The following is a 15,120-nucleotide window of genomic DNA, read 5'->3' as shown; positions in this document are numbered from 1 at the left end:
TGTTACAGCAACAAACACAGAGCTCTTTTCGATATCGAGTTGTTTAATGGGGAAAAATAAAATAAATCACGAGATGACGTCATCTTGACATCATCTTTCTGGAATAATTCTTGCATAGGAGTCTTTGTTGGCTGTAATTTTGACAACAATCACAGATTACCATAATGGTGGTTTCAAAACAAGTACAAAGTCAACGGGCAAAAACACACGCAGAAAAACTGCTCTTTTAAGTGCACGTCACGAGATCTGCGGTCAAACTGAAAAAAAGTTGTGAAATATGACTTGATATTTTAACTTCGGTATCTTTGTAATCGAACAAAACAGAAAATTTAGTCTGATTTCTCTTTTCTTCTCATAGTAATCTTGAGCCCAAGTTGAGGACTACTCACTCATAAAGAGAAAAACGTACAAAACCTGTGGAGAAAACTGCAGCTTTAATCTCATGTCACATGATATGAGCCACGATGATCTCATTTGACAATTCTATCCTGAGACCCGCTATCCATGGTGAACTATGAGTACTGTATACATAAATGGAGTAGGTCAGATTAACCAAATTTCTGAAGATTTTCTGTTGAAATACGTGTACAAAAAATATGGGGGAAATTTAAATATCCCAAAATTAATATGAAAAATACATGTAGGTGATGACGTCATAAATCAAGCAAATTGTTCTTTGCTGGTTTAACTTTGATGACAATCAAACATCGGTAAGTTACCAAAGTGGTGACTTCAAAACGTGCACAAAGTTATGGGGCTGAAATAAATATTGAAAAATCAGTAATAAATCAGATGATGACATCAACATGACGTCATCGCTTTGGAATAATTATTGTATCAGGTCTTGGCTGGCTATCACTTTGATTATGATCAAACATCACAAAGTTACCATACTGGTGGCTTAAAAACATGTACAAAGTCAATGGGCTAAAAACACATATATGTATGCAGAAAACCTTAAGTTGATGTCATGTGATTTGTGTTTAAACTGAAAGATTTTTAAGAAATAGTACTTGTATTTTGACTTTCTGGTGTATTTTCAATTGAACAAAAGGGAAAAGTTAGTCTTGATTTCTGTTTCGTTCTGGTAGTAAATCTCGGTCAAAATTGAGGACTATTCACTCATTAAGATGGATAATAGTATGTCGTAGAAAAACTCGTACAAACCCTATGGCAAAAAATTAAATGTTCAAATTTCAATAATAAATCATGTGAGACATCATCATGACAATTTTCTTCTGGGACCATCCTTGGATATTTGTCTGAAGGTCTACCATGTTTGAAGTCAATCAGATATATAAAATTACCAAAGTCGACTTGTGGAAGAAAACATGTACAAACTCCATGGGGAGAGAGTCTGAATATAAAAGAAAAACTAGATATGCTGACTGTCCATGGACAATGCAAGCAGCTTTTTTGCGTATACACACATGTATTTTTAAAGTTTATACTTTGATTTGTTCATGAGTACAATTGGAAGTTGATTTGAATGATACTTCTCTGTTAGTTGGCAACATGTAACTATTCTCTTTTGTATATTATCAGTTCTAAATGTTACTTTATTTTTGTTTTAACCACTTTCTGCCGAGGACTCCTGAATTGGAGACGTATGGTTTATATGCGTGGCCGGGGGCTCCGAACTGGGACAAAAGAGTTGGGCCTTATTACAAAAGACCGTGCTCAGCACAAAAGACCCGGCTGCTGGGCATTACTGACATTTTTCACTCTCAAAAGTGGTAGTAATCCAGCCTTCTTTTGAAATCATATACGAGGGTTTGGGGCATTGAGAGAGAGCGGATTACCACCGGGGACAAAAGCGCTCCACCACCGCAGCGATGAGCCACACAGCACCGCTGCACGCTCATCTGGCCCCTAGTGAAGAGGTCAGCAGTGCACTGAACCAGGTTTGTGAACAAAAGAAAGTTACATAACACCGCACAATCTGGGCTCTTTTTACAAGGCTGCAGGCCTGGCTGAAATACTCGGGTGTCAATGAAGGTCACCTGTCAACCTAGAGTAGTGCCTAAAGAATACTTCGTGCAGCTTTAAACGACTGTTAAATGAAATGATAAATTTTTGAAGGATTTTGAAAACGGAAAAAATGATAGCCATGCTGGCCCAGCATCATCAACATTGAAAAATACCTTGGCATGAAGTGGTTAAGATGTATCATTTATTAACATAGTCATATACAAAGTTTCAAAAAAAGCGACATTTACCTCAGGAGGTACATGTATAATGCTGTAAAGAGTGCACCAGTAATATCACGTGACATGTCTCCTGCTGAGGTCATCATTACATCAGGTCAATTTTTATCTTAAGCTCTCTCCTAAGATATTTGCAAGGTCTGAACCCAATCATGCCAATCAGACATGCACTATATATAGTGAGATACCTTTAATGTCATGTGACATGTCAAATGATGACGTCATCATATCAAGCAAGTCAGGTAAATTTTTGTCAAAACCACTCCCCTTTCAAGATATCTGCAAGGTTTGAACCAAATCGGATATGTATTTCACGAGATACAGTTCACCTTTAGTGTCACATGACTTGTCACATAAGATGTCATCATGCGTGTTTCTGGCAGGACCATGTTTCACCCATAGAATTATTGTGTATTCTAAATCTCGATACGCCCATTTGAAAGGAACAAGCATCGAAAAGTTAAAGTCGTGAGTGTGTGTTGAGCAAAAACCGTCAGATTTGGAATTTTTGAGAACCGTTTTAACCTTACTTTAACCATTTTTACTATTTGTACAGGTGTACGACAGGGTTTATTACCTTTAGCACCCTGTTCCTATAATAATGGAAAAAATTATACTTTTTCGAAACAACTTATCTAAACAAGTTGTTGGTGATGTCTTCTTACATATTAGAGAGAAAAGAGAACAGTCCTTTTGATTTATGAGGGAAATTTTTGGGTAGAACAGCAGCGTTCATCGTCTCTAAAGAGAACTGTGATTGACAAATGTAGCCTGGTTTCTTGACTTGGACGACATTTGTTTTAATGAATCCCATATGCCCGAGTCAGGTAACCAGACGAAAAACAAACTGGTGTGATTCGACTGAGTGGTTGTCTTTTGCCAAACACGGGTTAGAAATTTGAAGTTTTCTTGCTTAAATATTGTAAAAATTTACCTTAACTATAGATATGGCTTGAGTACTGGTTCCTTAAGGGCAAATGTTAGTTAGTTTGAGAAAGTGGTGCTAATGGTAATGAACCCCAATAATGGCAGTATGAAGATCCTGTGTAAAATTGAGAAAGAGGAATTCTAACACTCCACTTAGTCAGGTCGGGGACCAAACCTCAATCTAGCAACGTCCCGAGTTTCTACTTATGTTGCTAGTTCTCGATGGCAGTTCCATGTCAAAATACCTAAACTGCTGCCAAAGTTTTGGAAGAGCCTATTGGTACATGTAGTATCTTATCGCTCAGTCCGTGTATTACGTATGTATTGATATGGAACAGCCGTCGAGATGATGAGGGGTCAAGTGACGTAATGCTCAACGACCTGATTTTAAAGATGGTGACTAAGAGAGCGAGCCTGTTAGATTGAATGGATAAAGGCAAAAAGACTGGAAAATACCTGAATAACGTGAGTCAAATAATTCAATAAATGGTTTTTAGAAAGCGGAAAGGTCAAGAATCATGTTTGTGTGCAAAAGAAATTGTGCCCACAATGATAAGTGGGTGCGCCGGAATGTTCAATATACCGACACAAAATTGCGTATACGAATGTGTGGCTAAGGATGGATCGGGAGTGATAGTCCGTGTCACACTAGTAGTGGGGCTAAGCCAAGCCTAGCCATGCACTAATTTCCCATGCCCTTGCTTTATCCAAAGTTTATGTTCTGACAAAATGGAAGTTTCAGTCACTCATTATGCTCATTGCATGCTCATGTCATTCGGTCAATAACTTGGTTCCCGGCCTTTCTTCAAAACTTAAAAAAAAAATTAAAATGGCGTCCGCGTAGCGGCGTAGACACGGTAGGACACATTTTCTCATCTTGCCAATGCATGAAATCTTACCCATTTCACAATTCGTCTAACGTTCACCAGACGTGCCTAATGTTATTTGTTGGAAGTAGAAGGTGACCTCGTCCGAATCGCAAAAGAGTGGAGCGACCTGACTGGGGAGTGAATGCTCGGTACATGTATTTTTTACGCAAAAAGCTACATTTCTACGCTCAAGTTGCAGCTCGTACATACCATACACATGATATAGTCGTCCACTACATGTACATGTGTATACATGTACAATACGCTGCGCGTCGCTTCACACTCACCCTTACCTGGGGGTGGTTGTGATGCTGTGTTAAACAAAGGGAGATGTTGGGGACGAGGATAAACCCATGAGTGACCAAAGATCCATGCATGTACATGTACATGTCCAAGTCGGGATCCTCCGTGACATCTAGTATGCAGGGCGCTGGGAAGGCCAGGGCTGATCGCTTTGCACTGTGATTGGCTACAATGAGCACAGCTGGTTACGGAGCCGCTAAAGGGACATGAAATTATGAGATTTTTTTTTATTTCGTTCCCTCGAATTATTATTTCGTTCCCTCGAATTATTAATTCGTTCCCTCGAAATCATTGCGTACCCTCGAAATATTATTGCGTTCCCTCGAAATGTTATTGCGTTCCCTCGAAATCATTTCGTTCCCTCGAAATATTATTTCGTTCCCTCGAAATATTATTGCGTTCCCTCGAAACATTATTGCGTTCCCTCGAAATATTATTTCGTTCCCTCGAAATTTTATTGCGTTCCCTCGAAATATTGCATTTCGTTCCCTCGAAATAATGATTTCGTTCCCTCGAAATAATGATTTTGTTCCCTCGAAATAATGATTTCGTTCATTCGAAATATCTGGGCCATTTTCTTTGATACTGTCGTGGCACATCGACTTGGTGTTCCAGGGAAAAGCTGAAATACCTTCAAGGTAAGCAATGAAACCTTATAGTAATCGGCATTCCTCAACGAACAGTGTTTCCGAAGCACCATTGTCTCGCTGTAACTTGTACAATGATGTGTACATTTTGGGTAGCCACATTTACGGATGTTGCAAAGCTTTGCACACAACACGTCGCGAAATTTACCTAAGTCCCTATCTAGCAATTCTTTCTATGTGCTGCAGATCAGTGCTTACTCCAATCTATTCTGTTCAATTAACAGGTCAAGACCTAAAGAAGAGGTAAAAATGGTCACAGATGATATTCGTGAGGCGATTAAGATATACTTTGAAATCGGTTTGCAGTACCGAGACATTGTCCGAATACTTGCAATTGAGCACGGTGTCTTGTCACTGCGTCATCTAAAACGCCTATTGAGAGAACTTGGACTTTTCAGGAGGAAAAACTACAGTGACATTAGGGATGTGGTTGACTTTATTCATGAACAAATACAAACGTCGGGAAAACTGCACGGGTACAGATGGATGCATAAGAAATGCCTTTTACATCATCTGCACTGCAAAGTGGAGGATGTCCGTATCATCCTTGCAGTGTTGGACCCAGAAGGGAATGCCCAAAGACGCAAGAGGAGGCTACTTCGCCGATCTTACTCATCGAAGGGACCCAACTATCTGTGGCATTTGGATGGTTATGACAAACTAAAAAAATATGGAATTTGCATCAACGGGTATTGATGGATTCTCGAGGCACGTTGTGTGGATGAATGCATATTACACCAACTCTGACCCAAAGTTTATTGGAGGCTACTTCGTAGAAGCAGTGAAATCTCGAGCTGGTTGTCCACGAATCCTGCGTGGCGATTCTGGTACTGAAAATACGTGCGTGACATGCAGAGATTCTTACGAATGGAGGACAATGACGCCATGGCAGGTGACTCCAGCTACTTGGAAGGACCAAGTACAGCCAACCAGCGCATCGAGTATTTTTGGTCATTCCTCAGACGGGAGTGCACAAACTACTGGATATGCTTCTTCCAGCAAATGCTTGACGATGGTCATTTCAGCGGAGACTTCTTAGATGTGAATTTGGTACGGTTCTGTTTCATTCATCTAATTCAGGTACGTGTTGGAAGATATTCCAAGTTGATACATCACTTAACAAGGAAATTGAAACTAATTGCAATCTGAAAAAAGTTAGCATTGATCCAACAGAAGTTATCACATAATTATAGCACCAATTTTAGTAACATTGTTTCTAGCTCCAATTTTCAACTCACTGATCGTGATCAAATTACAGCATAAAGGAAACGAACATGGCAAATTGTTCTTCATGTCCTCCTTGTGTAAGTTGGGAAGCAAAACCAAAATGCAAAAATACAAATAAAAACTTGGAAATGACGATTTCTGCATAAATTTGCCATTGGAACAACACTGGTTCATGTTCACTCAAACTTTGTAAACTTAATGGCTAGAATATCCTCTACAGATTTCCATTTTTAAATTAAAACCAAATTGCAGACCAAAAAAGTCCAATTAAACAATAACTACAATTAAATGTCCATTTCAATTTCTGTTTCAATACAGAATTAACACAAAAGTTACAACAATAAAACAACTAGCATGTATATTCGCTTCCTAAATGCTCATACTTTTAACCTTCTGGGCAGAATTTTGTGTACTGGTGTACAATGTGAAATCAAAATAGTAGAATTTGGGTTTAACATATTTTTTCTATGTTGTAAACAAATTGAACTATAAGTTAGAAAACTGGAGATATATAGTATACTTTTTCTTTAAGAGTTTGTAAGAACAGAATAACAGCTGTTTCCATTGGTGCAATTTGCAACTTACTGGTCAGAATATTATGAAATAAAATGAAAACACGACATTATGGTCATCTTCAAATTTACTTTGATCAAATAAAAATACACTTGTAGAGAAGCTAAATTAAAGTATACAAGAAATAATGATAAAATGTTTGTTGATGATTTGCTTCATCAGCACGTGACAGAACAGCTGCTTAATATTAAAAGCATGCATAGTCTTCTTGCAATTTACTTTTTTCACGAAACATTCTTCACATGCGCCAAAAATGAAATTAGACTTGGGTTTCCTTAATTTAATTAATAGCTTCTTTGTTGGAAATCGTAATGATACTACATGTATTGGAATCCATATTAACTTGTGTAGCTCAGCATGTTTGTCACCTTTCTACAGTTACACTGTAAAAGAAATATAGACGTCCACAGACTATGTACCATAAATCAGAAAAGGCATCTTCTAAAAAATATTAAAAACTTTTAAACAAAACAAGTTTTGAATTTACAACAGGGAAACAGCAAACTTTTTCAGATGAATTGTCATTTTTAAACTAACTCAAAGTAACAGAAATACCAGTGCGCGGCTTGGTCTATGGTTGTTGCCTTTATATTATGTCCATCTTGAGATAGTTGCTCTCCAGGATGCATATGAACTCCTTTCGCAATTCTTGGTAGCTGCCATTGGTGGAAGGGATCTCAAGCACAGGCTCACATGTGTGAGCCTGGGGTGCCCTACCAAGTCCCCTCATTCTATTGAATGTAACTGAGATGGACTGTGTGCAAAGTATTTCAGCCCCTGTGACATGACGAAGAAACTTCTTGAGCATAGGGGCGTCAAGTCCTCTGATAAACTGCTTTAGGTATGACAAAGCCGCTGCTTCCTCACTGTTTGATGGATTTGCATCAAGGAGCCTGATAACATTGCGTGTTGTTGGCTTCTTGCTGTCGTACATCTGGCGTATGGCATCTGGATTGGGCAGAAGAAGTTCCAATTTTGCTCTTGCAGAGGTGGCCATGGCATCAAGGGCAAATTTTGGCTCCTGAATCAGTTCTTTTCGTGCGATCTTAATAAACATCGGTTTGACTTCATCGCCCGATGGGACTGAGTGACAATTAACTCGAGACAACAGATCAAGGTAATCGCCCTGCTCATCCTCATCCAGATCTTCGCTGCGTAGAACTTTGTCTACCAATTGTCGGTCTGCGTCACAGAGATACATTCTCAAGGACTCCATGAGACAAGTAGGAGTCACGGAATGTTCACCGTTGATTAAAGCCATTGAGAAAGCATAGGACAACTTAAGTGGATAGACGCCAGTATCCTTGTAGCCCTTGAGAAGGATCCTCCCTACAGCTTGCCATTCGTCCGTATCATAGTCAGAGAATATCGACGGAACCCTTTCCTCTTCTCCGCACGTGTAAGACATATAAAGAACTCCTTCCAAAAGGCGGAATAGGCTTCCCGTGACAAGCCCTGATTGTCTGCTCCGGCTTCATCTACAAACTGCACCTTGATGGGCACTTCTACAATAGCTGGATCCATAAATACAGCCGTCATGTCTTGTAGAATACAAGATCGACGTATGGTGACGACTGTCACTTTGACCTCACCTGCTGGTGGAGTTGGTGATCGAGGTGAATTATGTGGTGACGGAAGATCTGGAGTGGAAACTGTAAGATCAGTTGGTTGATGATCACGACTTTCGTCAATACTGGGGAAAACCAGGTTTGTCAGACTGTTTGTGTCCAGGTCAAAGGTGTCATAAACGACCGTTTCTTCTAACTGCTCAAAGGTTGAAGGTCCAGCGATTGACCGACCAAACGCTATTTCGGGGTCAGGTGAACTACCGAAGACTGTCGGAATGATTTCAGTACCTTCTTTCAGGACGCCAGCGTCGTATATGGTGCTATCGGTGCTATCAGTGAGTTGCTCCACGTCATCAGTTGACTTGCCATGCTGTTGTGAATCAAGAGTGGATCCTGCACCATCTTCCACATCAAGAGTGGACTTCTTCGACTGACCTTGCAGGTTCTTTCGTCGTTTAACCCGCGGTGAGCATTCCCTCAAGGGATTTTTGGAGGTGGCAGAATCGTCTTGGTTTTCCTCGCTATCAGTTGATGAAGAACACGCTCGAATGCGCTTGGTGGCAAGGTACAGCCTCAGCATTTTACACTTTTGAGATTGATACATCTCTTCCACCGTGGTACTTCCATCTAAAGCAACATGGGACGCGTCTGTTATGAAGTAGTTGTATTCTGAAAGTTTACCACGTCTGTTTTTTCCAGAAGGAAAAAACCACCCCTTCACCTGCTTTCCGATATTGTCTAGAGTTTGGTCAACTTGAAATGCTTCATGCCTGGTACCGCCACCAGATGGCGCCTTCACTTGCTTGTAGCCTCGTGTGGACTCATCATAATCCAACCAACCAATTTCCACATGTCTTGATTTTTTCTTTGCGTTTTGGTTTCCTTGCTGACTTCTCGATCTGGAGTCATGTTCCGCCCCTCCTTTCTTGACTTTCCTTTTTAGCCTTTCAATAAGACTCGACCTTTTCCCTCCAATTTCGTCAGAGGTGCTCGATGACGCAGTAGACTCTGTATCTGTGCTTGCTTTGACGAAAGCCGCCACAGCCACTCTATCCCCATGCTTGGGAATATACTTCTCCAGTGCGGAATCGTCCATTATACCGACAACATCGGTATCTATCTGCATAGAGAAAAAAACATAAACATCAACTCATAAAAAAAGATGCATTGTCCGATTTCAGCTCGAATATGCCGAGAAATGGATTTTAAAGTTGAATTGATACATTTTCAGGATTGCCTATGTTATAATCTTTAAGTGAGGCATAGCTCGAAAAATCCACCAACTGGAAGTTATTAATTGATTTGTGTCTAATTGCAATTTTTGACATATTTCAAAAATCAAAATTTGACCCAAATTCATTAATAAATTCCCCTCGGTCGATTTTTCTGCGCTAGACATCATTTAGAAGCTTATAACTTATGCAATCTTACAAAATTATCAATTACACTTTATGATCAAGTTTTCAGCATAAATTCTTGCTGAAATCAAACAATGCATCTCTTACATTCGTATCTGGTGTCGTATTAAAGCATCCATGTTGGCCCTATAAATGAAGTGTATTTTGATGTAATTAATTTGTTGGGGGTATAAATTCAGTCAGCCGGATGGCTGGTCTTTTCCCTGATTCAACAATACCCCGTGCCATCTATTGGCTCAAAATCATTCCAGACCTATTCCTTTCTCTGCCTCAGATATGAGCCACATTTCATTAATGAAAATTGTGTTTGCAGACGTGAGACTCCGATCTTATAATTAGTATCTTCTCCCCGATGCAAAAACCATCTAAAATACCTTTGTGTCAAGTCTTGTCTCAGTTTTGTTGACAGTATGAAAGAAGCTGGGCCAGACATAACTATAAATTCAAAAATGCATTACCTTATCTTCTTCCATTCGTTTGATTGTTTCCTCATCCATGCCTCGTTTCTTCAAAAATAAACGCAGTTTTTCGTTCATGCCTTGTTTGGGAACAAAATACAACTTTTCACTTACAAATTAGAAAATCTAGAAGTTGTTGAATTGGAAGACAAACAAAGCAGCAAGTTTGGTAAATAGGACACTACGCAAACTTTTCAAATTAACGAAAAAAAAAAACCAGCGAGTTGACATTCTTATAAAGCAAAATAGCGAACCCAACTTTCCTCCACTTCATATATTCAGCCTATCATTACAACAGCCATTTATCTGTAGGCTGTACTGCAAGTCGACATGCACAGCACGTGCAAAGGGTTGTTTACCGAAAAACACTGAAGAGCAAACTGTGGTACACCCAAAGAAGTCTATGGGTACACCACCTACCTGATAACACCACCTCTATGGCTACACCACTTTAATGCGGCACTGCAAAATTTATACATTGTACAAGTTTCAGCGAGGAGCTTTGAAAACGCTGTTCAGTGAGGAATGCTAAATGTATAAGGTTTCATCACTTACCTTGGACGTATTGCCGCTTTTTTCCAGGAACATCGATTCGATTTGCCACGGCAGTACAAAGAAAATGCTACAGATATTTCGAGTGAACGAAATCATTATTTCGAATGAACGAAATCATTATTTCGAGGGAACGAAATGCAATAATTCGAGTGAACGAAATCTTGTTTTTCGAAGGAACCTTCCTCCATGCTCAGAGAGATCAGCATTCACGATACGGATGTCGTTTGAGCTGCAAGAAGTATAGACCCGTAAACAGGGCCCGATGTCCCAATTAATAGGGATTTCTTTCGAAAACTTTATCCGGGATATCCGGGGGCATAACTAAGCACCCGCTTAATTTTATGAGCTGAAATTGCACCGGTATGTTCACTACTTACGCTGTAAAAATCCACCAAGTTGTCAATTGTAGAAAACTTGCCTTTCCTCGTTTGGAGGAAAAAATGTTGCCTTTTTGTGCTTTTTTCCCACTCCAGACGAAGTTTGCCTCACTTGCACAAAAGCGACGGCTGTTTCGTCACTTACGTGGCACGTTACAGAGAGCGAGCCACGCTACCAATGATTTTCCTCAAACAGTGTGTGACTGGACAAGGAACCAGCCAAGGGCGTTGCTTATTAGCTGCGACACAAAACAGCCGAATTTTCTACGAGTACTTAGATCGGCAGGTACTCTCGCAGATCTGGACGAGATCCGTAGGGGTGCAGACCACTAATTCAAGTGAGAATTTCTGGCCAGTCATTAGCATTAAAAGTGCCCCCCACAGTATCTTTTGGAAAAGGAGATTGTTTGGCCCCCCCAAAATGGTGAGATTGTGTAAATCATGATTGCCAGGATCAACTCCCTGGGTCTTTGAGATTTCATATGAGAGCAGAATGGCTAAAAACTACGGTTGAAAAATGGTCCTAAGTGCCCGAGAAAGTTGAGAGTTGCCACTTGAAAAATGGCTGCAATCAAACTTCGGAAAAATCACTTTTTGGGGCGTGATTTTGTTTTGTGGGAATAATTAAAAATGTATTTGATTAACCCACAAAAAAATTGAAAAGAAATTGAAAGATAGGTGACCAGACAAGAATTCAATATGTGTTTCAGAGACCTCAGGGATGTTGGCGGGCATGCTACTGACTAGGTTCTTTACATTGTGCACACGATTTAGCACGACCAAAGCTGACGGCATTGTATCAAAGAAGTTTCTATCCCAGTACTGATCTCATGCTTTGTAAACATTAAAAAAAAAACAATTGTTTTGGCTTGCTTGTAATATTTTGATCGCCTATTGGATTTTATTATTTTACTTACCCACAATAATGCATACCACCAGTGTTTGGTATGGCAAAATAAATAGAGATATTCTCCATAATTTATAAGTTCATGCACTTCATGCCCTGTCAACTTGATTTTTGGGGGATCAGGATTGTAAAACACCCTTCAGTTTCTGTTAATATGAAAGGTTATCGCTAGAAATCAACCAGTAAAAATGTTGGGCAGGCCTTCCTGACATGCCTAAGGATCGGAGTTCTAGTCTTGCCAAATGTTCTGCATGTGGCATCTTAAAGCAGCATATCCTCCTCTCGTTTCAGTTCTTCTGAAAGAAAATCCTACAAAAATCTCTATAAAAAATCCAAAATAACTTCTGCTTACTCTCTTTTTTTCATTAAGTAAGGTTCTACAAACAATATTGTTTCATAGGAACCCGCTGAGAACAGAGCCTGAGAGTAAAAGGTCACACAACGCGCGCGGTCCTCCTATGGGGAGTTTACGTTGGGCCGTATTATCACGTTCGATAATTTTTGGAAAAATAATTCCTAACTGAAACACTCATGTTGGAATTTTACCTTTGTCTTCCTCAAGTAATATTTAGGAAAAGTCACATGGAGATGGGTAAAAAACGAATTTTCTTAACGACCTTTCACTTCCACTGATATCGTACCTCAGTCTCCATGTTCATGCCCATTTGTTTTCACTCCCCATGCTTACGTGAAAACGAGATGGTACAACGTTGCAAAGATTTATCTACTTGCAGTCGATGGGTCCCAGATTCCATTGAGTTGATATTACACACTTGTTGTCAACAAAGGTTAGCTAAAAGATTAGAATCTTTCATAATGAAGTAGAATATTGCTTTAAGTTTATTACTTGTAAATTATAAGACTGTGGAAAATATTTTGATCTGTTTTTATTTCGGCTTGTGCCGACGGACTACCATAAAATTTCAAACCCTAAATGTTCATCTGCGTACGAGACTGCCTCATTGCACTGTTCTTCATGTATTTTAGATTTTCAGAAGTGATGGGTCAGTTTTTGGCTGGAGATTTCTCTTTTAGGTTATGTGATTTTTCAGTTTCTATAATTTGACATACTAGCAAATATTTTGCCAAAGCCCTTTTCCGAGTTGGACCTTTAAAGAAGTAAATGAACGAAAAACTATTACGAATTGTACAATTTTTGCACGTTATTTTTCCTATCCAAGGGTTCCGGAAGCCTGCCATCAGGGGTCAACTTTCAGGTTCTATAGCTACGGTGCAAGCACTCACTTGCTAAACGCTACTCAGCCTTCTACTAAATTTTTTACTTAAAGTTATCTTTGCGGTTAAATGGGACACGACCGTCATTTGCAAGTACTTGTTCCTAATGATCACTTTTGGGCAGTAATCGAATGTCGTGCAGTAGGAAAGTGCCAGTTCTGACCCCACTTCTCAAAGACTCACCCATCTCGCCGTCTCCACCGGTTGACGCGGTAGGCCTAGAGGTGCGGTCCCTAGTCGGGGAGTCCAAATTCGGGCTAGCAGCACGGTTAAGTCGGGGGACCACGGTCAGTAAAAAAAATGATAAAATAAACTGATAAATAGAGAGAAGTTTTATTTTATATCTTATGATGGAATACCTAATGATGGAAGTAAAAACGTGCGCCTTTTCTGACGATAAAAAAAACGATGTCAGATTTATTGCTTGATTTTGCCAGTTTTTGTCCGAGCTTATAACTTTTTTATCTCGAAAGAGATGACGATGACCGTTTTAAATCCAAAGAAAAAAGTTTTGATAACGATTTTATATAGAACGCTCAAAAAATCTGAACCAATATGTTTTTAACGTTCGTTAAAAAACGAAAAAATAAAATGATAAATAGAGAGAGGCTGTACACAATTCATGGAAGTTAAAAAGTCTAACCCTGTGAAAAACCCTATGCAGACTTTAAAATCGAAGTTAAGATGGTTGAATTAACTGCTTGTTATTTATGTTGTTTAGATGGCCGAAGACCCTGGGGGACTTGTGAACAAGGACTCTATAAATATAGGTGCTCTTTCTGCAGACCGATCTTAGAAACGGAAGTGAACCGAAACAGTAAAAACTATCAAAAGAAAGATCTTTCTTTTGAACATAAAAATATAAATCAACTTGTTCAACCTGTACACCGAGACGATGCGACCGCGGTAAATATAAAAATAGGTGCAACGAATGTAAGAAAAGGTATTAAAGAAAAATGAATAAACATGAACCTAACGTTACAAAAACCACTTTCCATTAAAGAGAGCGGGGTTTTGTGTAAAAATGGGAAATTTTTTCTTTTTATTTATATAAAGAAATTATGGTAAGACCGATCTGGAATGTCAGTTTTAAAAGACGATGTGGATCATTATCACATTGAGTTGCCAGATAAGCCCAAACTTACACACCCAGACTACATGAGGGTTATAAGAGCAAATCACAGTCAGTTCAAAATTTTAACCCAAAAGACCTATGACGAACTCAGAATCACTCGAGATCACAATTTGCGCACGGTGGCTACGGGTAGACAAGACCGGTATCTAAAAAAGACTTTATCGACACGATCAAAGCTTACACGTCACCAGAAACGTTTGTAGAAGCAGACTTTCGAGAAATCAGACGGTTTCAAGGGAACTTTAGAAATTGGGAACTTCGTCCTCGACTCTTTAACACGGTTCTCTCGCGATTTTTTGGTTCACACAATATATAGAAGCTAAAGTCAAGTCTGAGCTGAAACAGTTGGGTGGCATCAAACTACAAACGGCTGTAAAAGTCAAGTTTATCAAAGAAAGGCCAGATCAAGAAGAAACCGTTACAGAACGTTTACGATTCAAAGTAAAAATACCCTTATGACAAATAATATGAAGGCAAAACAGACATTCAGAGAGCAACAAGAAGAACTCTTATACAAAACAAATCGACGAATTTAAAAGTAGAGGATCGGGTTGGGCACTCGACGATATTGTTGGTTTTATATTAACGTGACGCGATATCAACCTTTTAGAGGGAGTTCTTACACAGCACTATCCAAAGACAATAGAGCACTCGTGAATGTTCAAAACAAAAATCAACTGGAGGTAGTGGTTGTTACAGCGACAACCGCGGAG

The 15,120-nt window shown here is 39.4% G+C and overlaps 1 protein-coding gene across 1 annotated transcript in view; it reads right to left on the bottom strand.

Moving 5' to 3' along the window:
* Positions 1-13,475, bottom strand: part of LOC110974906 (zinc finger MYM-type protein 3-like) — a 144,679-nt gene extending 131,204 nt beyond the window's left edge. Inside the window, exon 1 of the mRNA XM_087146662.1 lies at positions 13,456-13,475. The gene's annotated coding sequence lies outside the window, so the exon portion shown is untranslated. The remainder of the gene's footprint in view (positions 1-13,455) is intronic.
* Between the last annotated feature and the right edge of the window lie 1,645 nt (positions 13,476-15,120).

Source organism: Acanthaster planci, linkage group LG15 (assembly GCF_054643075.1).
Source record: "Acanthaster planci isolate LZ-2023a linkage group LG15, COTS_SCS, whole genome shotgun sequence".
Classification (NCBI taxonomy): Eukaryota; Metazoa; Echinodermata; class Asteroidea; order Valvatida; family Acanthasteridae; genus Acanthaster; species Acanthaster planci.
Note: the sequence above shows the minus strand (reverse complement) of the source record. Positions and strands in the feature narration are given on the sequence as shown.